Consider the following 27,666-nt stretch of genomic DNA (forward strand, 5'->3'; position numbering starts at 1 on the left):
AAGTGCAACCTGGCGGTGTCAGATGGACCGAAGCATAATGTCTTAGAGGTGTTAGGTCAGGTGAGCGTGGGGGCCAGCCAATGGTAATGAATCCTTTATCCCCCAGGAACTGCCTGCCTACTCTTACCACATGAGGCTGGGCATTGTTGTGCACCAGGAGAAACCCAGGACCCACTGCACCAGTATAGGGTCTGACAATGGGTCCAAGGATTTCATCCTCATTCATAATGGCAGTCAAGTTGCTGTTGTCTAACCTGCAAAGGTCTGCATGTCCTTTTTTTACATACATTTCAAACATATGTGCACCTTTTGTTTTTTATATAATACATATAAATGCCTGATGGTTTGCCAACCGTGTTTTGTTTATGAGAGTTGCCTTAACATAGGACAATTTTGGGGGAAAAAAAAATCTGAACACAATACACATCATACATTGTAAACACTTGGATAGTCAATGCAAACTTAATTCAATTTTTATACATTGTGTTATTGTGTTTGACCCTGATCAGATTAACTGGCACTGATTTAGGAACAATATAGAGACAATGGTAGTAAATACACAAACAAAGTCTAATAGACCTTACTGAATAAGCACTAATGTAGGACACACTGGAGCATAAACAGAATAGAGAAATTTAGATACAACTACATTCTTGAGATGAAAATAGGAAAACAACAAGGAAAGTACAAAATTATCTCTAAAAGTCAACAAACGAAACCCTGATTAATTCAGTGTTGTCTGCTTGAGTGATGAGATCCACTCAAATTGAGAGATCCTATGAGAAGGGTCACCTGCCAAAGGGGTATTAGAAGGATCAGTCCATGAAGCAATGAAAGCGTGGAATAGTGAATGTGAGAGATGGGGAATCTGAGAGAGAGAGAGAATACATATAACTTGTATTAATTACAATGTTTTTAAGTAAAGAAAGGTTCCAAAATAATGCAGTGCTTTCTTTCTGGAAATGGAGTTCATTTTTTTAATATGATCTTTAATGGAAGATTTAAACAAGCTTTGTATTATGCACATGTATCATCATGCCACTTGTTCTTTGCTCAATGCTCACCAGGAAAAGTCCAATAGGATAATGACCAGGCAATTTCTTTCTGGCAAATTTTTCAAATGCTCCAGTCTCAGTCCAAATAGATAATCACTCCACTGGTTGCTAGGTCTTCCCCCTTACCAGCCTTTCCCCAGTCTACCGCACCTGGCACTCCTACTTTAAGAAATGCCCAAGAGGTACTATTCGAACTACAAGATCAAAGCATCTCAACTGACTTTTCCCTTAGGAAAAACAGTGATGCTAATCCAAAGTCCATCTATATTGTGGTGTTCCACTCTTATACATCAATAGTTTGATCAGAAGCCTTATGCTGGAAGGTAACATTGGCCTCTTGTACTCACAAGCTGGTGGTCATGGCCATAAGAAAGGATGGGGATATTTGACCAGCAAACTAAGTTTTATCTGATTTCTGAAGTTCAGAATAATTCTAAATGGCAAAGATGCCAAATGGTTAGGTTGCCAAATTTTAATACTTGCCTTGTTTTGCCTTATTATCCAGTCAAAGAAACGCCTAAAGAGAAGAGGAAATGAGACATGTCTTGGGTGGAGTCCATCTGCCACATTGAATGAACTCCACATAATTTCAAACATGCAAACACAGCTCTTGCCTGGCAGACACAAGGAATGTGTGGTACTCGCCAACAGCCCTGAAATCATATATTCTTATAACTTCTCTAAGAAACCCTGGAGTCTAAAATGTAGTCTGCCCATCCCAAGGCACTCTTAATTTCTTCCAGTTGGCACTAAAAAGGCATATTAGTCAAAATACACCCACACTATCAAGTTCTTTTAGAATGTCTTGTTACATCTTATTCACCACCTGTTGTATTGCCTTCACCAATTTTATAAATCCTAGTGCAACCTTGGCCGAAGATAAGAACACAACCCCATCAAATACTTCATGCAGAGAGTTATTTATTTATTAGTAACTGCTGGAGACTGTCAAAGTCACTCCTATGGTCAAACACAAAGACCTTCTAACTACTATTGCATTTGGTCACAGTACCTTGCACCTACCTCCATTCTTTAGGTTTCCGACGGGGCACTTTGAGACTCTGTCCCCAACATGCTCCACAAAGATAGGAGAAGCTCTTTTCAGTGGTGAAAGTGGAACTCCTTCAGAACAGAGACCGCTCTTGTTTGTTCCTAGCATACCTTCACTAATCGTTTTTGCTCTTCCCGATCTGCTCAGAAGGCACTCCATCAGTCTGAGCCAGCTTAAGAAAAAGTGGTAATCATTTCCCCACTCAGCACCTCTGTTTAACAGGATGTCCAGAACATAGGCCTCAGATCACCAATTACAAAGTCTGTTGTTAATTTTTGGTTCATGATACTCTGGTACCAAGTATAATTATAAGCAACCATTTGTTCCAATATAAATTAACTGCTCAGCTGCACATCAGACAGGTCAATCCTACCAACTACTTCTGTTTTCTCCCCACAAGAATTGAAATCTCCCAGCAGGACTATAGACTCAGTAGTATGCTCCAAATCAAATGTCTCTAAAAAGACTGAATACTCTAAATAGGTTTTCTTCATTATGCAAAAGCAGTGCTCAGTTTCATCTCTGCAGCTTCTATGCATTCAGAAGAGAATCGTGTCCTTACCAAAAAACCTCTAACACCTAAGCAGTGACTTGTGAGTATCCCCTCACCATCCCAGGTGACAGTCCACTCTAAATAGAGAAATCTAATGCCAGACCCAGTGTTGTGTGTAAATATTATACCACCTGTGTCTATCCTGTATTTTTTCAGCCTCACTTAAACATTTAGGCTCCTCTCTTACCAGTCACAGTATGAGGAATGTCCTAGGAACCCATTGTCACTGCTAATGTTTAGAATACATAGATCTGTACTGCTCTTATGACTTGCATTGCCCCTGACCTTCATGATTTACCTTGTAACTGGTAAGACCACATGATGATTCCAGCTTTCCTGGGCCAGCACTGACTGAGCTCTGTACCTCCTCTCAACATGTTGAACATTAATTGTAGGCGCGTTGTGCATGAAGCCATCTTGGAATTAACTGAAGCTTGAATAATATTCATTTACAGATTTTTCTTTGGCACCTTCCCTTGGACACATTTAACATAAGTAGTCCTGTTAAGCGCAAATATCTCCAAACATTAGAACCACAGTGACAACTGAGTCATACAAGTCTTCCTGCCATGCCAAGTTCACAGTAATGTTAGTAGCATACATACAATATTAATATAGATACCTTAGCAATCTTTCTACAGTATTGTTGATGATATGCAATATCCAACAAAGGTCAGATGAATTGCAATAGTAGGAATTTAAAAATGTATTGATTAATGTGGAATCCATCCTTACCTGGCTGGATTATTTCCTGGTATAGCATTCATTCTGTTTAGGAGTGCAAAGCTGCACAGAGGGTGGTGAAGTCTGCACAGATTACCTGTACCAGTCTCTCTTCTGTCCAGGATATTAATCTTTGTATCAGATCACTCAATATAAAAGGTACCATAAAAGGTACCAATTAACCCTTTGGGTTCTTTTCTCAATGGGGAATAGGAAGAAATGTCAAAACCAACTATACCACTGTTACCTGTACCCCTTCTGACTGTCCATATTTAACACTAGGCTGCTCTACCAATTGGGGCCATCTTTACTTTCACTTCTTTCCTTCAAACCAGTTTACCACCAGTAAAAGGTTTCACCATGTATAGCTACAGTCTCTTAATAATAAACACACAAGGAATGAACAATCTAAATTTTGTTGTAGTGGTGTTAACAGTCCAACAAAGCTTTAAGCCTTTAAATATGTATTTGCATCAAAACCATTAACTAAATATTTAGTGATGCAAAGAATCGTATAACTGGGTGTGTCAAGTCTCCCTTCAGTCCAAGTAGCAGTAGCAAGATGCTGATGAGCAGATTGCATGTTCTCAAGCAAAACAAAGTAGCAAGAGATTGACAATGACCGGACATGTTGGCTGTTTTTAAAAATAATGGAAGGGGCTTTGTTGTTGTTTTTCTTATTGTTTACATCCTCCCTCGGGCGGACATGGAGATAGCAGTTGACATCATCCATTCCGTTGTGGCTAAACTATAAAAGCAACACCCCAAGTTGCTTGTGCTAATCGCTGGAGACTTTAACCATGTGACGCTGGACAAAACATTACCTGCCTTCTCCCAGTATGTGGAATGTAACACCCAGGGAAATAGGACTATTGACCTACTGTATGCAAATGTTAAAGATGCATACAATGCCACCCCAGTGCCTGTGCTTGGGAAAACGGATCATAACCTGGTTCTGCTTCAGCCTCACTACAAACCAAGAGTGAGGGAACTACCTACAACCACACGGTCATTCGGGAAGTGGTCCCCTGAGGGAAAGCAGGCTCTGAGAGACTGCTTTGGATGGATGGATGGATGGATAGATAGATACTTTATTAATCCCAAGGAAATTCACATCCCAAGGGGAAATTCACATGTCTGGAACTATGGACTGGGATATTCTGCAGGGATCATATAGTGAGAACATTGAGAAGGTTGTTGACTGCACTACTGACTACATCAACTTCTGTATGGACATTGTAGTTCCAGTATGAACAGTACGCTGCTATGCTAACAACAAGCCATGGATTACAAGTGACATCAAGAGCCCTTTGAACCAGAAGAAAAGGGCTTTTAAAGACGGTAATCAGCATGAGCTCAAGCGCGTGCAGAATGAATTCCGAGTCCAGCTCAGGGTGGTGAAGGAGCAGTACAGGAGAAAGATGGAGCAGAAGTTGCAGAATAACAGCATGAAGGAAGTGTTGGATGGGATGAAGATCATCACTGGCTGCAGCTCGAAGCGACAAGCAGAGAATTGAGGAGACTTCATGCCAGCAGAGCAGTGGGTTCAGATGGAGTATCACCACAACTGCTCAAGGCCTGTGCGTTGGAGCTGGGGAATCCTCTACAGCGCATCTTCAACCTGAGCCTGGAACAGGGGAGAGTCCCGAGGCTTTGGAAAACATCTCGTATCACCCCAGTCCCAAAGGTATCGCGTCCTAGTGAGCTGAATGACTTCCGGCTGAATGACTTTCCTGTCGCTCTGATGTCACATGTGATGAAGACCATGGAACGGCTGCTTGCTTCACCACCTGAGGCCACAGGTCCACCACGCCCTCGACCCTCTGCAGTTCACATACCAGGAGAAGGTGGGAGCAACACCGATCCCTCTCCCACTTGGACAGAGGCAGTGGTGCTGTAAGAATTATGTTTCAGGACTTCTCTAATGCCTTCAACACCATCCAACCTCTGCTCCTTAGGGACAAGCTGACAGAGATGGGAGTAGATTCATACCTGGTGACATGGATCGTGGACTGTCTTACACACAGACCTCAGTATGTGCGTCTTGGGAACTGCAAGTATGAAATTGTGGTCAACAACACAGAAGTGCCGCAGGGGACTGTACTTTCTCCGGTCCTATTCAGCATATAGATAGATTGATAGATACTATATTAATCCCAAGATGAAATTCACATGCTCCAGCAGCAGCAGCATACTGATAAAGAGCAATATTAAATTAAAGAGTGATAACAATGAAGGTATAACAGAGAGACAATAATTTTGTATAATAACGTTTACCCCCCGGGTGGAATTGAAGAGTCGCATAGTGTGGGGGAGGAACGATCTCCTCAGTCTGTCAGTGGAGCAGGATAGTGAAAGCAGTCTGTCACTGAAGCTGCTGAAGATGATCCTGTTCAGTGGATGCAGTGGATCCTGCTTAGTGCCCGTCGCTCTGTCATGGATGTCAAACTGTCCAGCCCCGTGTCTACAATAGAGCCTGCCTTTCTCACCAGTTTGTCCAGGCTTGAGGCATCCCTCTTCTTTATGCTGCCTCTCCAGCACACTACTGCGTAGAAGAGGGTGCTCGCTACGACCGTCTGATAAAACATTTACAGCATCTTATTGCAGATGTTGAAAGATGCCAGCCTTAATGTTAACATTATACAAAATTTATTTTCTGTTATACCTGCATGTTTATCACTCTTTTTAATATTATTTTTTTATCAGTATGCTGCTGCTGGAGAATATTAATCCCAAGGGGAAATTCACAAAGTATGATAATATAGTATCTCTTTATCTCTATCTCCTCCGAAAAGTGACTTTTCAAAACTGTATCAGTCCCTACTTCTTGCCCTAAAGCAAACACATAGAACAAATGGTGAAACAAACAAGCTTGTTAGACTGAATGGTCTTTTCTTATTTGTTAAAAATTCTTAGTGTACTTAGTGTAAGAAAATGTTCCAAATGTCCTCAAAAGCTAACCATGAATTCACTGCAATTAAAAACCAAGTAAGCAAAAGTATAAACCAAAAAATGAAAGCCTAGATTCTTGCTTTGTGTTTTAATTCTGTCGGCATACCCTGCACTCGTTCAGTTTGACAAGATGTAAGAGTAGAGGCAAAAGGCCTATTACCTGAACAGTTTAAAGTGTTTAAAGTAACTTCTGTACAATACTTTTTTTTTCCTTCATTTCAAGGACAAGTTTTATCCAAAGGTTATAAAACTACTCGGTATCTACTCATAATGATAACTACATTAACGTCTCCAGCATTTGTCTCCTTATGCTGATAAGGATTGGAGTTTTAGAGAGACCTATTTGGCTATATAGCATTTATTAGGTGGAAAAAGCTGTTATTTTTTCCCTTTGCAGTTAAATGATGACCACTGGTATAGAAAATATATGATTTATTTTTTGTAATCCAGATTAATCAAAATTATAGTCGTCCTACTAATTGATTAGCAATACTGTATTATAGAAGGCTTCTTCATTATTGTGTCAGAAATGGCCAGTGACTATCCCATTCCCAGGTTCTAATCAAGCATCTGAATGAGCTGCTTTGTTGTTCATTCCAGAATAAACTTTGAGTTAGTGAAGTACAGCACATATGATAATGATGCTTTGAAGTACAAGGCAAACTGCTAAAATGATAAGACAGATAATGAGTTAGACACAGTATGCATCTTGGAGACCGGCAATTAGTAAGGCTTTTTTGAAAAAAAAAAGGTGAAAAATGAATTGGGAAAATCTTAAATTCATGGTGCTTGTTTTGCAGCTAAAGTAATGTCTATTTAGTATAACAAGTAATACGTAATGAAGCACAGGTGGCACATTTTTGAATGCCACGACAGTGACAGGGGTACAGTTTCCAGTTAAGAGTATGGTAGTATAATTAATACTAACATACATCTATATCTATATATCTATATCTATCCATTCTAAAATTCCAGAAATTGAGAGAAAGAGAAAGTTTGATTTCACAAAGGTACCCTTCATTTGGAGAAAATTTTAGAAGGATGAAAAGATTTGGAAAGTTTAAACATCAGTAGTCTGATATTTTTAAGTTTAGTCAATTTGATTATTCACAACTTAGCTGAAAAATAATGTTTAGTTAACCACCTAAGGTTTCCTTTATGTACTTAGGCAAACAGCAAATGTGTAAAACCTGATTTAAAAAGTGGTGGTACAAAAACATCTTAAAGAGTTTTTTAATGAGATTATGTAAATTGAACAATCTTTAGTAATCTTATTTACTACTTTATATTGCACTGATTAAATTATTTAGGTTTTGACTGTTAGCATTTATAATCAGTATTTATTTTGCATTTAACTAACAGAAAATGTTCATGAATCAATGTACTAGTATGTGTACCTTGTCCATAATAATAGCATTCTTTATAAAATTAACTTTTGAAATTTACACCCCAAGCCTATAAAATCCCTCATTTTTCACATCGGAAGAAAATCTTCTTGCAGGCAGAAAATTTTGGATCATGCAATTTATTCCTGCAGGATTTTTTATTTCTGGGTAATGCTCACACGTGTACACACATACTTGAAGGTATATATTGATGTTTCGTTTTTAAAATGTTAACATGTAATCATGGAATTTGACTTAATTTTAAAGTTAATATGTTGTTTTGAGATTTTGCTTAATGAAATCTTTTTGCTCGAGCACTAGATTTTAAGTTTGGGGTTATAACATGTGCTCCATTAAGTGTTAGAAGCCAATATAGATCTTAAAAATCCCCAAGTAGTTTTGCTTGTTACAATATGAGTAGCTAAGCTCTATTGCAAATGTAATCACTAATTATCTTGTGATGAGTTTTTTTTTTTCTCTTTTAAAGTTTTATTCCAAGGCAGAACTTGGTTTCTTCACAGAATATTTTATTTAAACACAATACTATTTCGGAAACATTCATTCAGCTTGAAGGTGAGTCACTTACTTGAGGACATAACTTTTAAATGAAATGAAGTGCATTTAGGACTGAAACCAGAAATGTTTGCTGTGGGATTCTGGAACAAACTTCTGAGACAGTAGTTGAAGCAGAAACCTTGACAACCTTCATGAAAAATCTGAATGAAATATTAGGACAGCTTAGCTATTAGCTGAACAAACTTGCTTGATGGTCTGAATGGTCTCCTCTTGTTTGTCAAATGTCTGTTCTTTTGATACTATTTTAAACAAATTTTAAAAAATATAGATATCTTTTTGAATTCATTTTGATACAGCTCTGGTATTTAATGTTTTTTTTTTATCTGTGAACCCCATTTACTGTTTTTAGTAATATGTAAAATAGTTTTTGAAACACATTTGAAGCAAACAAACTAAAAACACTGAATTTATATGGAGGTTTAATCCCTTCCTACTATTTTTAGAGTTGACTGTTTTTTTTTTGGTTTTTTTTTTTACATGTTTTAGTTTCTGGTGGGTAGGGCAGGATTTGTTTTATTTACTTATGTCTTATACTGTATATATATTTAAATATGGTTGTAAACCTTATATACTGTTTACTGTATTATGCTGTGTTATGATTAATATCATTTACAAGAAAACTTCAATGCCTTCCTGTCTGGTGTCTTTTAGTTTGTAATAAATCTATTTTTCACTCAGTTAGCTTTATGTAATTTTCTGTGGCACTGGCAGAATTATGACTTGGCTTGTGAAATCTAATTTCTGCAATCCTGAAAAGAATGGTTAGTGCTTCAGGGGCTGGTCCCATTCAGCAATGCACATCACAGTAATACAGAAAGTAGTTAACTGGATGGATGTTTTTATAACAGAGTGATATGTCTAGAGAGAGAAGCAGCTAAACATTAACTTGGTTTAATTATAAGAAACAACCTTGATGAAATTTGGGTAGTTAGGTCAGGCTGTTCATGTACAAAGAAAATTTGTAACTGGAAGAGGAGCATGCTGGCAATGTTTCTCCAGTTTAGTGTATGCAACAATTAACTAATGCAGGGCATTGCCTCATTTGGTTGTATCTATGTATGCAATTTTATTTATTTACTTAGTAATTGCCATTAATTGTGGTGTTTCCTGCTGAGAGACCTTTTTATATCTATTTAAGTTTTTTACCCCTGACTCTAGTCTTTATTTTTACAGCAAAAGTATTTTAGATGACCTAGATGAATGTCTTTATTTGCAAATTATAATTTAGGGATACAGTATATACTGCAAGCCCTATTGGATTACATACTGTTGGTATTTGTATGTATTTTGAAGGACAGGAAATGTTTAAAGAATCATCAGGCTTCATCTGGGAGTTCCCATTTAATTGATTTAAAGTTAGGGAAAATAATGCTGGAATAATTGCCTATGAACTGATGTAGAGTTTCATGCTCTATATCAAACCAATACATACTGTACATGAAAAGCACCTCTACAGGATGGATGTCTATCTTAAGTCTGATCAGCTGGCAACTGTTACAGTGTGATGTAATGGTGGATGATTATTCTTCCTGAGTGGAAGTGGCAGAGCTTGAACTTTGAACTTTATTGCCAGGCAAAATAGTTACTAGAAATTTCTCTTGGTGTTACATCCATTTGTGTAACAAGGTACATAGAAAAATACAATACATGACATCATCATAACAATATACAGTAAACGCAGACGCGTGAAACAGTAAAGTAGAATTGCACTCCTGCCCAGTAATACTGTATTTATTCATGTACCACGTGCCCTTGTAAGACACGCACCCTAATTTTTACAAAGAAAATCGCTAAAGTTTAGGAAGATTGTATAGGAAGCGTTTTAGAGAGAGAGTGTGAGCGTGCACAAGCAGAAGTTTCCTCGTGTATGACGCGCACCTGATTTTCTAATGCTAATTTTCGGAAAAAAATGTGCATGTGATACACGGGTAAATACGGTATATTAGGTAAGTCCTATAAAATAAACAATTTTAAATGTAACAATTTAACCAGTGTAATCAGAATATAAGTTTAATATGTCACTGTGCTCTGTGCAAATATTGTAAAGCTGCTTTTCTTTTTTTCTCACATGTACAGCTAACACAAAGGCAGATTTAGCACACAGGGGTCATCATTTAGAACAGCTAGGCATGCATTTTAAGACAAGACAAGTTAAGAACAACTGCAAATGGGCAACATGCACTATTTCTGTGTGTTGGAGTCAGCATGAAATTGTATTCTCTCTTTGCCTTGTTTTGAATTGTATTATTCACCTAAGCAGGGGGCCTGCACATTGAGAAAGATTATGAACCCTTGGAACACTGCCTGGCACACCTTTGAAGCCAACAGACAGATGGGAGATAACGTCATCCGATCCTGAGAATCCTTCCAGCGCAGCAACTAAAATGGCAGACTATATACATTGAGCTCCCACTTTGGTAAAAGTCTTGCCATGGCTTTGTTTGTCTGTTGTGCTGCTTAACCGTCATTAAAGAAAACTATTTTTCCTATGTGATTTCTTTACCGCCGTATCACTAAGGGACGGGTATTGCCTTTTAATATTATATCTGTATAGTTTCGGGTTATGCAACATGCTGAAATTAAAAAAGAACTACTTCCTACCAGGGAGCTAGCGCCCCCTGCTGGACAGACATAGCGACTGCAGAAGTAGCAGTTTCTACATCCAGTAGTTCTTGTCTTTAGTAACCAGTAGAGGCAGAGTGGAAGTTACACAAGTCCTCTCCCTGGTGGTGTTACTTTATTATAGAAAGGAAAAATGGAAGCTGAATGAATAACTGTTTCACTCCATGGCTTCTTTCTCTGTGTAACCTTGAATTTGACTCCATCAGAGACTTGCCATTCTTTCATATTTGATATATGGAAGTAATACTTCTGTATATTTCTACAAATCAAAGTTTAAATTGGGAAATTAAAGCATTTGGAATGTATGAGATTGTACCAATTGGTTGCTTGACACCGCTGGAATCCATTTTTAGATAATGTTAAACTTTACTTTTTAACAAGACCACTGATTAGGTGATGCCTGCAGTTTGCTATTAAATTATCTTAAAAAACCAAATATTGAAAATATTACATGTGACATGTTCTGTCATTTGTGAACATCACAAGTAACAAGTGTTTTTTTTTTTTTTTTTAAAAGTGCAAACTTGTTTAAAATACTCTGTAGCTCATAATGGAGCTATAAAGCAAGGTTGTCAAACTCTAATTCTGGAGGAACTCTGTGGCTACAATTTTCCATTCCAGCCACTTTGATTGGCCACCAGTTAATGCTCTTTATTTAACACATCTTTTACCTTAATTTTAATTTGCCTTGGTGTAAGTCACTTTTTTGCAAAGATGGTTATTCCTGTTACTCTCAGGGAGACGTTGTAATGCTCCATTTGTGGTGTTTAGCCTGAAAAATTTTTGGGATGCAGCAAAACAGTGGAATGTTCTAATGTTGTCACAATAAAAAAGCTCTTAGATTGAAGTTAGATAGCTAGAGAGAAAAATGAACTGTTAGGCATTATCATGTAGTTATATGACCATATGTAATGAGGACATATAGAAACTTTCACAAATGCAACCTAGATACTTACAGATCTAAAGGAATACTATAAATAAAATTTCCATTTTTTGCATGTATAATCAGCGTGTTTTTCCTTATTTTGTGTGAATGATTTCCTTTACAAGATTTTAGTGAAATTCAAAGCAAGACACATGGACTGTGGAGCTTTTTCTTGTACAATGAGTTGTACTGTTGCTGGAATACATTTCTGTTAACTGCATTAGCAGTACTTGTAAACCCTCGACACACACAATTACAATCATGCAGTAAAAAAACATGAACATATACTTTCTGCCAGTTTATGGTAATTTATTAATATTCAACCACAAACACTATTTGAAGACCTGATGCTTTAGAGCCAGTTTTTAGATTAAACTGAACCATTGCTGGAATCGAGCGATAGTAATGACAATGTGAATTAGTCATCAGATGTTGACATGGACAGTGAAACTGACACGTGTTCAGCAGATTCTCACAAGTTTCAGTGATGTTCGTGTTTGGTGCGGACAATCCTGGACTTCCTCGTTCCCTAGTTACAGGTATCCCAGATCTAAAGGTACCTATTGATCATGAATTATCTGAATTTTTTACAGTTTGAGTTGAAATTAACTGCAATGCTGAGCAGTTTTGGAAAAGTCACATGTGGGTGTTTTTTAGTCTACTGCAAGGTATAGTGGGTAGACCAGTCCAGATATAGTACCAGTTTCTACATCGACCTGTTGGTGCACATTTTTTTTTGAGAAGTTGAGTGTCTATTTCCTCAGATGTTCAGTTTCCAGAATGATTGATGTAGCTAAAGAGGTGTGTGTGTGTGTGTGTGTGTGCTTGTTCAGTCTGTGATGGACTGGTGCCCTTTCCTGGGACTTTTCTGCCATGCATCCTATTCTCGCTATGATAGGCTCCAGATGCGCCACAATTCTGCTCTCAAAAAGCAGGTTTGAAAGATGGATTGATAGGCATCCATTCTTTCATCAATCTATCTGTTCAGTTTTTGCATCCTGATTAATCCTGGTAAATATTCTTTCTTACTGAAATGCATGCATGCATTTCAATCTAGCAACAGTAGCCAATCCTGGTGACAAAAAAATAACCCTTCGTATAGTGAGAGAATGAAAGGGATTGTGAATGTGCCTTTTTCAATTATTTGGTAGTTGTCTACAGAACAGACACAGCAATTCACATTTGTACATTTAAGATTGAATAGTGTCCATAATGGTCCTTGGTGTTAGCCTTCTGTGGAGAATGTTTGTTGCTAACTGGCCTGTTTTATTTCCCCTGCAATGTCCCCAGCCGGTCTTTGATGGATATGCTGATGGATACAAATTGTAATCTCAAGATGCAAAGCAATACTAGATTACATTTTTGGCCGTTTAACCTTTTGACTTATGTGGCCTTTAGCCCTATAGCAAACTGAAAAAAACTGAAGGCATTATTATTTTTTTAATTTGTTTTATCATTAATCAAAAAGCAAGCAATAATGAGAGGCAAAGAGTCTTGTAGGTCCACCATTTTATCTCCAACCAGTCTCCTATTCAGCTGATAATGAAACCCATTTTATTCTATGGCTTAGTGTTCTCATTCAGTTATTTTTAAAACTGATTTTCTTTTTTTCCTGAGGTCGTCCTAATACTGTGTGGAACAGGGCAGATTAATATTTCTCATACTTTTTCATGGGGGAAAAAAAATATATATATATATATATATTTTGTTGAAGCAGATAATGTATGAAGGACACAGGTGCAAATGGGATCAAAATTAGCTTGGCAATTTTCACCTTGCAACTCATTATTTTTTTGACTGCCCTTTACAGAATAAATTTAATTAAATTCATTGTATGGTTTCATTAGAATTAATAATTGGTTAATAAACAAAGTGACTGGAAGGAAAACCTGCTGGTGTTTGGGGGACCTCTATGAATGGAGTAGACTTTCCAAGTTGCTATAGCTTTCACCTTTGTCACTTCTGTGTTGGTTCATATGTTCAAGGCACCCTCAGCAATGCCAAAGAAGTCTGCTCTGTTAGGTAATTCAAATGCTTGCATGTGACAGAAGGGCTGTGTCCATCAGTCAAATGTACACAAGGGGCCTAGATCAGGCATGTCAAACTCGCTACCATTGGTGGGCCACTTCTATGCCATACGTGCGTCAGCAGAACGCACTGTAACAAATACTATTATACAACGTTACTATAGCTTTCTTTCCAGTACTGAAAACTTTAAAAAATGTAACACTTAGTTTAAAGAAAAGCAATTTATTTCCATACACTCTCTGTAGAACAGTTTACAACTAGAGTCTTAGCCAATTAGCTAGGTCCTTGTATAGGAGTCTTACAGTCTGAGATCTGTTTCTTTTGTCCCGACACTTGGCATCTCTTGTTAGTAATGAGTTCGTCAATATCAGGCTTGAAATCTTGTGCAGCAGCAACTTTTATGAGGGATGAAAGGTGCTCGACAGTAAGTCTTGAGCGATGTGGGGTTTTGATAACTTTCATTAATGAAAACAGTTGCTCACAAAGGTGAGTTCTTCCGAACGTAGACCGTACTCTCGATGCCAACTTACGGATTTGCACATACGAGAATGGCAGGTAAGCATACAAGCGTGGCACAACAACTTTGTTGTATTTTGCCTTCAGAATAGAATCTGACTGCAGTTCAATCAATTCCATTTGGATAATCTCAGGTGCATTCTCAAAGTAAGAGTATGGTGATGTAAACCCTGTTCGTGTGAACTGAAATTATGAAAACGCTCACTGAATTCATTGATCAGTAATTCAAGTTGTAAAACAAATTCTCCAAAAATCTAATTTTCCTTTACTAAGTTTACTTCAAAGTTTATATTGTAAAATACAGTGGAACATCAGTTTGCGAGCATAATTTGTTCCGGAAATGTGCTCACAATCCAAAGCACTCGTATATCAAAGCGGATTTCCCCATAAGAATTAATGGAAACTCGGATGATTCATTCCACAACCCAAAACTATTCATATAAAATGATTAATACAAAATATAAAGTAAAAATACATAAAACAAATTAACCTGCACTTTACCTTTTGAAAAGAATCATGGCTGGTGTGAATGAGTTTCTAAACTCTTATGGGATTCCACCCAACGGGACGACCTGCGGAAGAGCGTCCCGAAGCAATCGCAGTCTCCCAGTGCTGTAGCATTTCACCGTAAAAGCGAATCTGAAAAGATTGTGGACATGCTATAAGCGCCTGCCTTCCATGCATAATACAAGGAACAAAAAACACTATAAATGCGCAGGGCATAGTATTACTTGGCCACTAAGCTGGGCACAACCCTACCTGACTGCTGTGTCTGTGTACAGGAGAGTGGCAGATCCTAATAAAAGATCCATAATAAAATAACTCTGCTGTTCCTGTTTCAAGCTGAATAAAGCTGGTGTTGCTAAAGTACTGAGACTCCGCTTCATGTTTTTGGGTGCAAGACGGGACTCGCACGTCATAGCACTCACACACACACGTGGTCACAATGTTGTAGTAAATGATATACACTCATACGGATATTGACTATACGAGTGACGCATGCCGACTGACGATTACCCACAATCCCACAGCGAGAGAGAGAAGAGCCATCAGTTTAGTTGTGATCACGTGACACTCGGCAGACATAGCGTTTACTACTCGTATTGCAAGACCTTGCTAGTTTATCAAGTCAAAATTTATTAAAAATTTTACCTCGTATTGCAAAACATTCGTAAATCAAGTTACTCACAATCCAAGGTTCCACTGTAAGCCGATATACAAAAAGCCCTCTGACCAACACTAATTTTACAAACTCAAAATCACAAAAATTTGTTAATAAACAACTCGCCAACTCCTAATGTCCACCTCAGATCTTCAGCTGTAGTCTGCACTAACTGTTCGTTACAGCACTAGCCCAAAATTACATAAAACTAGAGCAAAAAAAGTGAAAATATGCGAGCTATTACTACTTGTGATGGACGGTTCTGCCCAGTGGCCAGTCTCGGCAGCCCAGCCAGTAGTGTAGCCTGCACTTCAGTTGCAACATCGCGGCTCATTAACTTTGTTCAATGCTCGTGTTTTTTGGGGGGGCAGTGTCATGCCTAGGGTATCAAGGAGCTGATGCTGCAGCTGCAACTATACTAGCCGATGATGTTCCCAGTACCATAATGCCATGGGAAAACTCGCTTTTGTCAGACAGCGGAAGTAAGAAAAGTCAATAAGTAACGCTGAAGATGCAGAATAATTCAATCACAAACGATAGTAATCATTTTGTACAAGTTTAGTGATAACTAGGATCGGTCATGTGGGCCGCATGTTTGACATGCCTGGCCTAGAGTATAAACCTTGCTTTTTGCTTAAATGCAAAACTGGAGATTTATAAAACATGGAATTGTCATGAAAATTGACTTAATTGTTCAGATGTTCTTGAACTAATTAGATCACAGTTAACTGAACATGGTGCATACACTTAATGATAATGTTGCCTATCAGTTTTGCCTATAAAAAGGCAGTGCTGTGTGTTGTAGGCCATAACTGCCAATGGAAACGTTACGTCATTTGTAGAATAACAGCAATGGCAGGTTAATAGCAGGCTAATTTTAGACTTCTTAGAACCATCCTCTTGGAGTTGTGTGCTGAATGTGAGTCTACATTAGTGACTACTATGCAGAAATCACACAATTCCTGTTCCATTACAGGTTTTTAAAAAATCGTGGGGTATTTGGCAACAGGTGCTTCTTAACATGACCTGCTTCCCAGATACAATAAAGTTTTCTTCCATTTGTGGGTAACCTGCCAAGATCACAAGTCAATTTGCAGCAATTGCTGAGTTTTCTAATAGTATTGGAACAAATAACTGCACATGTTGCGATACAGGCATCATCACAGACCCAGATTGCTTTGGTGAACAGAAAGCACTTTCATTCACTTAATCTAAAACTAAAATGTGATGCTCAAATTTATCTGACAACACTGTTGCGAGGCGATGGGTTTATCAAATAGTCACTCCTAGGTCGTGTTCAATGTGATAGTTGGCATCTTGGTAAGTACACCTAATTGATAGGATTGCAATTAAGTTTACATTATAAACAACTTGTTCAATCTTTATTTCAGGTAATAGTGGGTATACCACAAGAGAGATGTAGTGAAAGGCACTCCCTCATGCAATCAGTGATAGAACCAGTGTACAAGTGTGTTTGTATATGTAATATAAAGTGTATGCATAATATAACTTGCTTTGTAAGTTGCATTGGAAGAAGGTGTCTACTAAATATAATGAACCATTGGCTAATAAAAAGGTAGATGACAGTGTTTGGACTTCTCATGCAGCACACTGCTGCACATTCCCAGAAAAATTTATCACATTTTAATGGCTTATGCAGTACTGCACAACATAGTGCAGGAGCATAGGCTGCCTTCAAGGATGCTACAGACCCTGTCCCTCAGAATGTAAGTGTAATGCAATTAAAAAATGTTTGAATGTTGAATGCAAAGAATCTTGAATGTATTAGAGCATTGACATTTTACTTGGCAGAATGACTTACAAGTTAATAATCTTCTTTAATATCTTGCAGTTCTGTGCATATAGTCAGTCATTTTCGAATAGGGTCACTGGGGGTGATGGAGCCTATCCCAACTAGCATAGGGCACAAAGCGGGAACAAACCCTGGACAGGGTGCCAGTCCATCGCAGGTTGAACGTACACCCCAGACACATACTAGAGCCAGTTTAGTATTGCCTGTCCACCTAACCTGCATCTCTTTGGACCGTGGGTGTAAACCAGCGTACCCAGAGGAATCCAATGAGGAACATGCAAAATCCATGAGAACAGAATCGCCATCTTTTATAATCTGAGGTGATGGTTCTCTTTTTGGAAAGGATTAACCTGCTGTTGTAGGTGAGGTGCTCTCAAGGGCAAGGACTCTTGGGTATACCCAGAACATAATGAATGAAAAATATCTCTTGGTCTGATATGAGACCACTTGGAAACTTCCCAGAGGGAGCTTTAGCAGGTTTTCTAGGAATAGCATGTTCTGTTTTGGCCTACTGTGTCCTGCTACTACTGCACAAGATAATAATAGGTTGGATAACAGATGATACTTTCCACGTTTAGCATTTTTGAATTGTGTCTGTTATATCCTCTCACCCAGCATATGGCAAATGTCATGTTGCTGAAACTTGTATGTACTTCTAATTGATTTCAGCTTTATGCTACTTGATCAGAATAATGTCATTTGTGGCATGCTTGAAGCTATTTTTTTCTTATAATACCGCTACATAGTACATCAAATGTATGTTTGTTTATTTGGAAAGTACTTAGTCTACAGCATTTTTTCCCCATGAGATTTTTATATCAAATGCATTTTCTAGGCATAACATTGATAAAATTGTAGCATCTCTAAGCACATAAATTGTGGTACAGATTTTATTAGCATGTAACAAGGAAGATTTACAAGATGGACAATGTTGTTCTAAAAGGACTTCTCTAATATGAGGCAATGCTTAGGGCTTTATACATTTCTTCACAGTAAGTGCACCATATGCAGAGAACCAAACACTGTGTACAGTAACATACACAATATACCATGTACTCAAACGATATACTAGGGATGTGCCAGTCAGTCAGCTGTCAATCTAGATGAGCTGATTCTTTACTAAAAAAGACTCAGTGATTGGTTAATTGGCCAATCACCAAAGCTGATATTTTTCAATGCCTGCTTTCTCAACATTTATGGTAACTTTGTAGCAACACTTTACCGTAGTGTGTTTTTTTTGTGGCAAACTTCCTGTGGTGTAAACAGCAGTAGTAGAGGCTTGTTTTATCAGAGAAAACAGAATTGGAGGAGTCATACTGTGCAGTTTGACAAATAGCAAGAAAAGCTACTTGAATTTAGATCTTTTTATTTTGTTCTTTAATTAAAATGGATGTCGTTTTCAGTTTGGACAATGAGCTTGTTTTAAATGCAGCAGCTTAAATTTTTAATTAGAAATATAAAAGACAAATTTGAAATTTCTGCTTAGTAAACAATAAGCTTGTTAGCTTAACAGCAAAATGTATTTTACTTATAAACCTGTTAAACATGTTAATCTTCTTGAAAAACAACTTATGAACACTTGAAACATTTGTAGCCCAGAGGGGACTGGGCGGTCTCTTGGTCTGGAATCCCTACAGATTTTTTTTCTCCAGCCTCTTTTTTTTTTTTTATTTATTTATTTTTTGGTTTTTCTGTCACCCTGGCCATCGGACCTTACTTATTCTATGTTAATTAATGTTGACTTCTTTTTTTTTTTTTTTTTTGTGTCTTCTATTTTTCTGTTCTTCATTTTGTAAAGCACTTTGAGCTACATTTTTTTTGTATGAAAATGTGCTATATAAATATTGTTGTTTGTTGTTGCTTTTTAAAGCTTTGTACTGTTTGTTGCTGCGTTATACAGCATAGATTTTGGTAAGAAACAAGTATTGCGTAATTAAAAATGGTAATCCATATGTTTCAACTCAAGAATTACGAATGTCTAGCTGATAAACTGAAGAAAATGACACCTGTTTATAACTATAGTAAATGTATATTTTAATAGTAAAAAAGCTGTAATGCAATTAATGGTTAAAAGTTAACCTGCAAGTGCATATACATTTACATTTAAGCAGTGTTTAATTGCCAATATCAAAAGATTGTGTGTGTGTGTGTGTGTGTGTATGTATATGTATATATGTATATGTATATGTGTATATATATATGTATGTATATATGTGTATATAGTATGTGTGTATATAAAATTTGTTTTTTGTTAGAGAAATGGTGAAAACTACTCTTAGCTTTGTTTCAGATACAGAAAAAAATAAGCAATGACAGTGTGTAATTGATTATTTTTTGTCATATGTATTATTGAAACATTTACACATTTTATTAAAGTATGTATTTTAAGGAAATTTTATTTTTGAATTTTATGGTCACTGAAGAAGGAGCCAGATAATTTAATTTTGTTAATAGCAAACAGTTAACAGTTGTTCTGTAGTTTAATTATAAGACTACCAAAGGTAACATATTAATATAGAGTCAGAAGGGTTCTTTGCATCTGGTTTTGTAGGGGCTTAGTGTAAGATTTTTTTTAAGAAAGGTATAAAGACAAAATCAGAATTATCGGAATCAGCCAATCAAATAACATGAAATCTGATATCTATATCGGCCTGAGCTTCCCTAGAATACACTATGTACTGAGATTTTGTCCTGTTCACCATATATTGATCTGCATAAAGATTTTGTGTTGTACACCAAATACATTTGTATGCAAACAGTGAATATTTGACTTGACCGTATCACATTTGTGATGTACATAAATGTATTAATTTGTTAGGCAGTGGCAAATAAGTATCAAATTAAAAAATGGAGATGGTTGTGAATCTAAGTTTTGTGCTGTAACCTTCCTTCAAAGCAGCATCTAGATGTTCAAAAGTGTATTACTATTACTGCTACTGTGTTGTGATGTAGTACTGAAAAACTGTGCATATATTGTCTTTCCTCTTAATACAGAAGAGTCTGTCCATTTTACAGACAGAAATATTTTATTTATGGAATTTACTTTTCATTTAACTTAAGCCCATGAGGTGCTATTCTGTTAAGAATAAATCTTAGCTGTACACAGTGAAACACATACATGATGTATTGACACACTTGGTGCAGAAATGCGTACATTGTATATTGGAACACATGCACCATACTATGAAATACATACGCTATATACTCTATAATGACATGCAAACATTAATGAGATGCATATAATGAAAAAGTATACTCTCTATTCTAAAAACCTGAACACACAGACCATATATAGTGAAACACATGCCATCAAAAGTGAGAAACCTGCTATCAAAAATTTAAATGTGGTCATCCCATTTTACAGTGTATATCATTGAAACTGGATGCAATCAGAGTGTAATTAAATGTGTTTTTTAAGGAATTTTAGATTCTGCCTTGTGGTCAATACTGTCAGGACAATATATCCAATGCCATGCCCTATTGGGAATTAAATTTAAGTGGTTTTGAGAATGGAAAAGGCAAAACAATGAAATAGAAGTAATTTTTCCATCTGTAAAATATTGACCAGATTCTTCAATGTTGTGAGGAAAGACTGTGGAGTTCCATTTTCACAATATTCCAACATAGTCAAAGTAGGAGTGAATTACTGTGTGTGTGTGTGTGTGTGTGTGTGTGTGTGTGTGTTCAGACATTGTTGGAAAGAAAACTTACAGCACAATACCCTCAAATTTACAAGCTCCTCTTTTTTTTTTTTTCCCTCCGCTGTTACATAATTGTCAATATCAGGAAAATTAAATAAATTGATACACGTCTCAAGTCTGACAGTCAGGTCAATAAATGTACTTTAATTCCCAATAAGTGACAAATTAAGTAAATTTATTTCTATCGTAAGTCGGTTAAAGTCAAGTCAATAAATATCCACTACGAAAAGTATTTGTGTGTAGTGTAAAAGACAAAATTGTTTCACAAATGACATGCATTTTAGTATGAAATATATATGAAAATCTCTGTGTAGAGAATGCATTACACTATATAGTGTAATTAATTTCGGTGTATACTGTAGGAGACCAAATCTGTGTATGTGCTTCAGTGGAGAGTTTGAGTCTATTGTTTGAGACAAGATATTGGTATATACTGTATCGTATAAGTTTCAGTATATAGTGTGTGCATAGTTAAGAATGTACTGTATGCATAGTTAAGAGTGATTTTTTTTTTGTCTGAAGTGCCCCTTTATACTCGTTACTATTAATCTTAACATTCCTCACTAATATGCTTTGCTTTTGCAAATGATTAGATGTGCAAATATTCACTTTGCGTCATGAAAAACTTAGACCAAGTATGAGCATTTCATTATCTATTTTTGTTAACATAAGAGCATTGCAATACCCTTTGACATTGTTATAACACACACAACAGGAATATACTGTAGATTTAAACATTAGCTAACCTGAAAGCCTAACAACCACCCACTGCACAGGAAAATATATTCTCTATGAACCGATTAAATTGAAACAAACCCATTAAGTGTAGAATCTGTCTTTGACATGAAAAATCACATATCACAATAACATGAAAAAGCATGTTTGAGTCATGCAGTGTGTGTAGTATGCATGTTCTTAGTTTTAGAGTATTGGAACAACGTAGACAAGAACAGGCCTTTAGGCCCAACAAAGTTTCAGTCCTATCCACTTAATTCTTAAAAACCTCAACTCTAGTTTTGAAAGTCCCAAAAGTCCTACTGTCTATCACAGTATTTGGTAGTTTATTCCAAGTGTCTATGGTTCTCTGTGTAAAGAGAAGGTTTCTAATGTTTGTGCAAAATTTACCCCTAAGTTTCAACTGTGTTCCTGTGTTCTTTATAAACTCATTTTAAAATTAAGTCTCAATCCACTGTACATATTCTCTTCATAATTTTAAACTTCAATCACATCACCTCCTAATCTTTTGCGTAAACTGAAAAGGCTCAGCTCGTTTAATCTCTCCTCATTACTCATCCCCTGGAATGAGCTTAGAAGCTCCAGAGAAAGTCAACTATGTCCTTTTTGGAGATCAAAACTGTACACAGAACCCCAGATGAGGCCTCATCAGTGTGTTATAAAGTTGAGCATAATCTCATTGGTCTTGTACTCTACACAACTTGCTATATAACCTACATTCTGTTAGCCACCTTAATGGCTTCTGAACATGGTCTGGCAGTTGATCAGTGTCGATTCCTCTATACTAAATCCTTCTCGTAAGGAGTACTTTTGATTTTTCAGACCTCCCATTGTGTAATCAAACCCAACATTTTTTTACTTTCTAAATGTAATACTTTTACTAACATTACATTTCATCTGCCCAAGCCTTTATGCTAAGTTCCCTCTGTTATAAATCAAAATATTCCAGATCTTCCAATTCCCCTATCTTGGTATCATCTGCGAACTTAACCAGCTTCTTTCTTGCATTACTAACTAAATCATTTATATACATATTAAAAGTAGCAGCGGCCCTAGCCCTGACCCCTGTAAAATTCCACTCTTAACATCAGCCAATTCTGCTAACACTATAAACCTAAGCTTCCTGAGCCTGAGCCAATTTTGCACCCATCTACAAGCACCCTGAACTGCCACTTCTATTGGTTTGACGCCCATGCTTTCTGCAAGTCAAGTTATATAATTGTGGTCTTGATTCATACCCTTTTGTTGCTTCCTCATTGAATTCCAGCATGTTAGTAAAACATGCCCTCCCTCTTCTCAACCCATGCTGACTGTTCAGTAAAACTTCTGTTCTTGCCATGTTACTCAATCTTATCCTTAATAATTCCATCCATCCATTATCCAACCTGCTATATCCTAACTACAGAGTTGTTGGAGCCACCACAGGGTGCAAGGCAGGAAACAAACCCTGGGCAGGGTGCCAGCCCAACGCAGGGCGGTACACACTTAATTCCTTCTGTTAATTATCCTGTAATGCACATTAAGCTTACTGTCCTATAATTGCTTGGATCTGTCCAAATACCCTTTTTACACAATGGGATAATATTTTCAGACCTTCAGAATTTCTTTAGTGCACAGTGACACAGTGTAAAATATGTGTCATGGGTTTATATATGAACTTGCTAACCTCCTTAAGAACTCCAGGGTAAATATTATCTGATCTTGGAGACTTATTTGATTTCAGCCTATGTAATCTATTTCTCAATCATTCAGTACTTCCTTAGTAGTTCTTTTTACTGCTCGAAAGTTATCTACTTTCTCTCTTGTGAAGACCTCAAATGTGCTAGTTTAGAGCCTCCACAATTTCACTATCTAATTTTTTTTTTTTAAATCCCCTTTACTAATCCTGATGTATTTCACATCTTCCTTGACTGTTCTTTTACTACTAAAATACTGAGAGGAATATAGCAGATGAGGCAAAAAAATGACCCAGAGAGATTCTTTCTGTCTTTTAGCCACCTTCTTATCCTTCTTAATGTTTGCTGTCCTGTTCTCATATGTCCTGCGCTTTCATGTTGGAGTTATTAGTCTTCTACGCATTATTAACCCACTATGGTGGAGAGTGTGGTGTGTGTCTGGTGGTGTAGTGTTTTTTTTTTTTTAAATTTCCTACTAATTCCAAATTTAGTTATTCACCTGTCCTGCATCACACACAAAACGGTTTTTAAAACTGTTCCAATGCTTTAAAGCTTATCTTAGAGTGTATCTTCCTTAAAAAAAAAAACTAAAACGGTTTTCTTCCCTTCAGATTTACTGCTCTCAGGCAATCTGTTTCAGCAGTGAGTGAAGGTCAAGATGCCATTAAGCCCCATTCTGGCCAGCATAATTTTCTTATGCTCTGTGCACTTCTAATATTGATCTGCTTTTTCCACCCTCTCCCTTAAATTTACTGTGGCCAGAGTGTGATGCCAAAGGACACAATCCACCATCTCATCAGGAGCATGCCCAGACGTTGTGTGGAGTGCACGTGGGGGCCCATATACATTGAGTCACATTATGAGTTGCTGTGATGAAATTCGAGCAAGCTGGATTAACATGCAATTTCAATTTATGACTTTGATTTTCCATGTGATGTTGAATCCAACCCTCAATAGTGGTAGTGATTTTGGTTTTCACTGGTCACTTAAATGTTCTCGACAAATTTCACAGTATTAATCAGTAAAGATTTTCCACTTGAATACTTCGTTTGAGTTCCAGTGTGTGATTTAATGCGTTTCTTTAATTTTTTTGAGAAGTGTATATTAAAGAACCATTACTGTTTTTTTGTTTTACTAATTTATTGGGTTATTCATTAAAATCTTTTTAGATGGAACTAATAAGCCTCTTTTTATCATTGGACAAAGCAAAAATAAGGGTTGTTTAATGGATATGTTGCTGAATTATGAAAACAAAAAGTAAACTCTTTCAGTACTGGCAGATTTTCAAATGCATTACCCATGCTTTTTAGGCCTCTGCTGATGCTAAAAGAATGTCACAATCTCTTTATTTATATATACATACATATACACGATGGTCACTAAATGGTTGAACAGATATCTTATAATCCATTAATAGTGAGTTACATTTCTACAGCAAAACGTTTTTGTTAAAGAATATGTATGGTGAAAGTGACAAATTTCTTATTCCTGTAAGTCATAAGTCCTTTCCTAAACATTTGACCTTTTTCGGTCCAAATTAGTGACTGGTGTTGCTAAAACCTGAGATTTAGTTTATTGCTCCCCATTCAACAGACAATGCTGTGATAATTTAGTGTGGTAGATATAGTCCTCTTCACTTTTTAAATCGCTTTTAAACTCCACTGGCAAACTTAAAATTGCTAAATAGCTTCTCCCTAATGTCCTCTCATTGAACATTGCAAAACCTTATGGAAAAATGTCGAGAGAGCCCAGTTTTTGTTGCTAAAGTGACTCAGATCCAGTTTCACATTGCATTTTTGGAAAGCAAATTGATCCAGCTATTATAACAGGAAGAACATCCTGTACGGGCTCCAGAACTTATGCAACCAGTTTACTGCTAAAATGCTTAAATATACTGACCATTTCTATTAAATGAGAACTTCCTCACGATAGATTAGTACTGTATATTAATGAACATATACATTGCAATGTTCCAATTTCAATTTTAAAAAAAATGTTGTAGTTAAAGCACTGTCAGTTTCTTCAATAAATTTAACATTATTTAGATAAAGAAAGTTACAGCAATTTCATATGATATGATTGTGTAAATCCCTTAAATTCTCTAGGCTTATAGGAGAGAAAACTGAGTATCTTTGCTTAACAAGAAATAAGACATAGTTATAAGTGCCTGTACGGTAATTTAGTAATGGCATATAGCTGGAAAATAAAACTAGCCTCAGTGAAGAAGTTGGGGTAGAAAAAAAAATAATGGGTGCTACACTTAACAGGGTTAGGAAAAGTCACACGATAAAAGACTGAAATAGAGAAGACTTCAGAAACATGAGAACAACTTTCAGATCATATTTGATATTCCAACTCATTTTATAAGGCAGCTAATTAAAAATGCTTGGTCAAATTCAATTCATTTTGAGTTTTGATCTTGCTCTGTAGCATATTTAAAGATAAGAAGAGACAGAACCAATAAGTAAAGAGCTGTTAATAAATGATCAGCCTGGATTGCCTGTATATTACTTTTACTTTATTTTTTTAAAGTAGGCTTACAAGCAAGTGGACTCCTGTCTGTAAATCAAAATTATTTTGTACAGGATTACCAATTTTAATGGAGCTTGTTTTAATACGGGTTCAAGGTAGCTAAACGTAACTGCTGAGGAACTTGTCTTGAGAAGGAGAAATCAAATTCTTCACATTGATATTGACCACCTTAACATCAAAAGAACTGAATCCTTACCTATCCAGTAGTTAAAGTCAAAACGTAGTCTCATGCAGATTAAATATTCATTCAATTGTACTGGATTGAAAATATGTGGCATTCTCCTCATTAACTGGAGAAAAATGTTGCTTATTCATCTCTTAACTACTTTGCACTAATAAATTCTATTTGGAAAATGCATTTTTGCAGTTCAGGTGTAAGGATTGTGTAGTATTAATTTTTTTTTTTACAGGTAAGCTGAATTATGTGATCACAATGTTCTTTGTGCATTTGATTTTGTGAAAAGAGAAATGTATTATTAAAATAAAAGGATATTTAAAAGGATTTGTTTTGTCCAAGGTTGGATTTTGAAAACAGGGTCTTATACACATTGCCCAATATACCCCATTTTATGAGATGTGGTGTGGAAACATTTGATTTTTAAATCCTATGCCTACTGTAAGTTCTCCAAGATCCAGTCAAGTAATTCAACATAACATGTGAAGTAAAATCCCAGGCTTCCTAATTTGTGCCATAATAATATCTACTGCAATAACTGGGTATGCACATTTTTGCATTTGCTTTGTATTTTGGGATTTTAAACCATCTATTTGCTTATGTCTGTATGTTTGTCAAAATGCTTGCTAATTATTTCTGCCTGAATTTGAGACCTGTGGATTTATTACATATGGAATCTGTTGCTCTAGTGAATGTAAAATTAATAGCATTTTCATTCATGCATTTCAGTAAGTGTGCAGCCTTGTAAATCAAATTAGTACATACCAGTAATGAGTTTTCACTGCAGGTTTCTGCCTGCTATTCACAGATTAAAAACCTTGCAAGAAATGGTGTTCTAGAAATTGCTGTTCACAAATACCAAAAAGCTCTCTCATATAGTCTTATACAGTCAATTTGTATGTAAAGCAAAACTGTACAAAAAAAAAAAAACTAGCATAGTGAAAATATATTTAATATGAGCAAAGAATAGCTAATCTGAACTATTTATTAGATTGAAATCACATCTAGCATAGTGGAAATGTATTTAATATGAGCAAAGAATAGCTAATCTGAAACTACTTATTAGATTGAAATCACATTATTTTACTAATCAAATTTCATCATCTGTTTTGGAAACCTCTGTTGGCATGAGCAGTTTATCCAGTAACGTCTTAAGTTGGTTAAGTGAATTGATAAGGCTAGTTCAAAGAATGAGAAGAAATGTATAAGCGTGGCATCTCACAGATGTATGACATACTGCGTAAATGTTTAAGTTGCTCATCAATGTCGAAATTCGATAGATGAATGGATATCCAGCTAGGAGCTGTGAGGAGCTGAGGCCCTTTCTGGCAGCTTTGGATGCAAGGATGGAATTAATAGTTGAGCTATCAGTGGAGCACCAAAATACAGAGTTTAGAGTCCATACTTCACCTCACATGCGAGACGCAGAATATTGCAGGGGTAGGAGTTGTGGACAGTCCAGGACACCCCAAATAGACTTAAGACT

At 36.5% G+C, this 27,666-nt stretch overlaps 1 protein-coding gene across 5 annotated transcripts in view; it reads left to right on the forward strand.

Moving 5' to 3' along the window:
• The window catches only part of LOC120525402 (synaptotagmin-like protein 2), a 541,287-nt gene that overhangs the window by 253,635 nt on the left and 259,986 nt on the right, over positions 1 to 27,666 (forward strand). Inside the window, exon 1 of one of the 5 annotated variants that reach the window (XM_039747660.1) lies at positions 8,228 to 8,292. The exons of the other annotated variants lie outside the window; for them this stretch is intronic. The gene's annotated coding sequence lies outside the window, so the exon portion shown is untranslated. Of the gene's footprint in view, positions 1 to 8,227; positions 8,293 to 27,666 lie in introns of those variants that run through there. 5 annotated transcript variants of the gene reach the window in all.

The sequence above is a fragment of the Polypterus senegalus genome, chromosome 3, assembly GCF_016835505.1.
Source record: "Polypterus senegalus isolate Bchr_013 chromosome 3, ASM1683550v1, whole genome shotgun sequence".
Lineage (NCBI taxonomy): Eukaryota > Metazoa > Chordata > Cladistia > Polypteriformes > Polypteridae > Polypterus > Polypterus senegalus.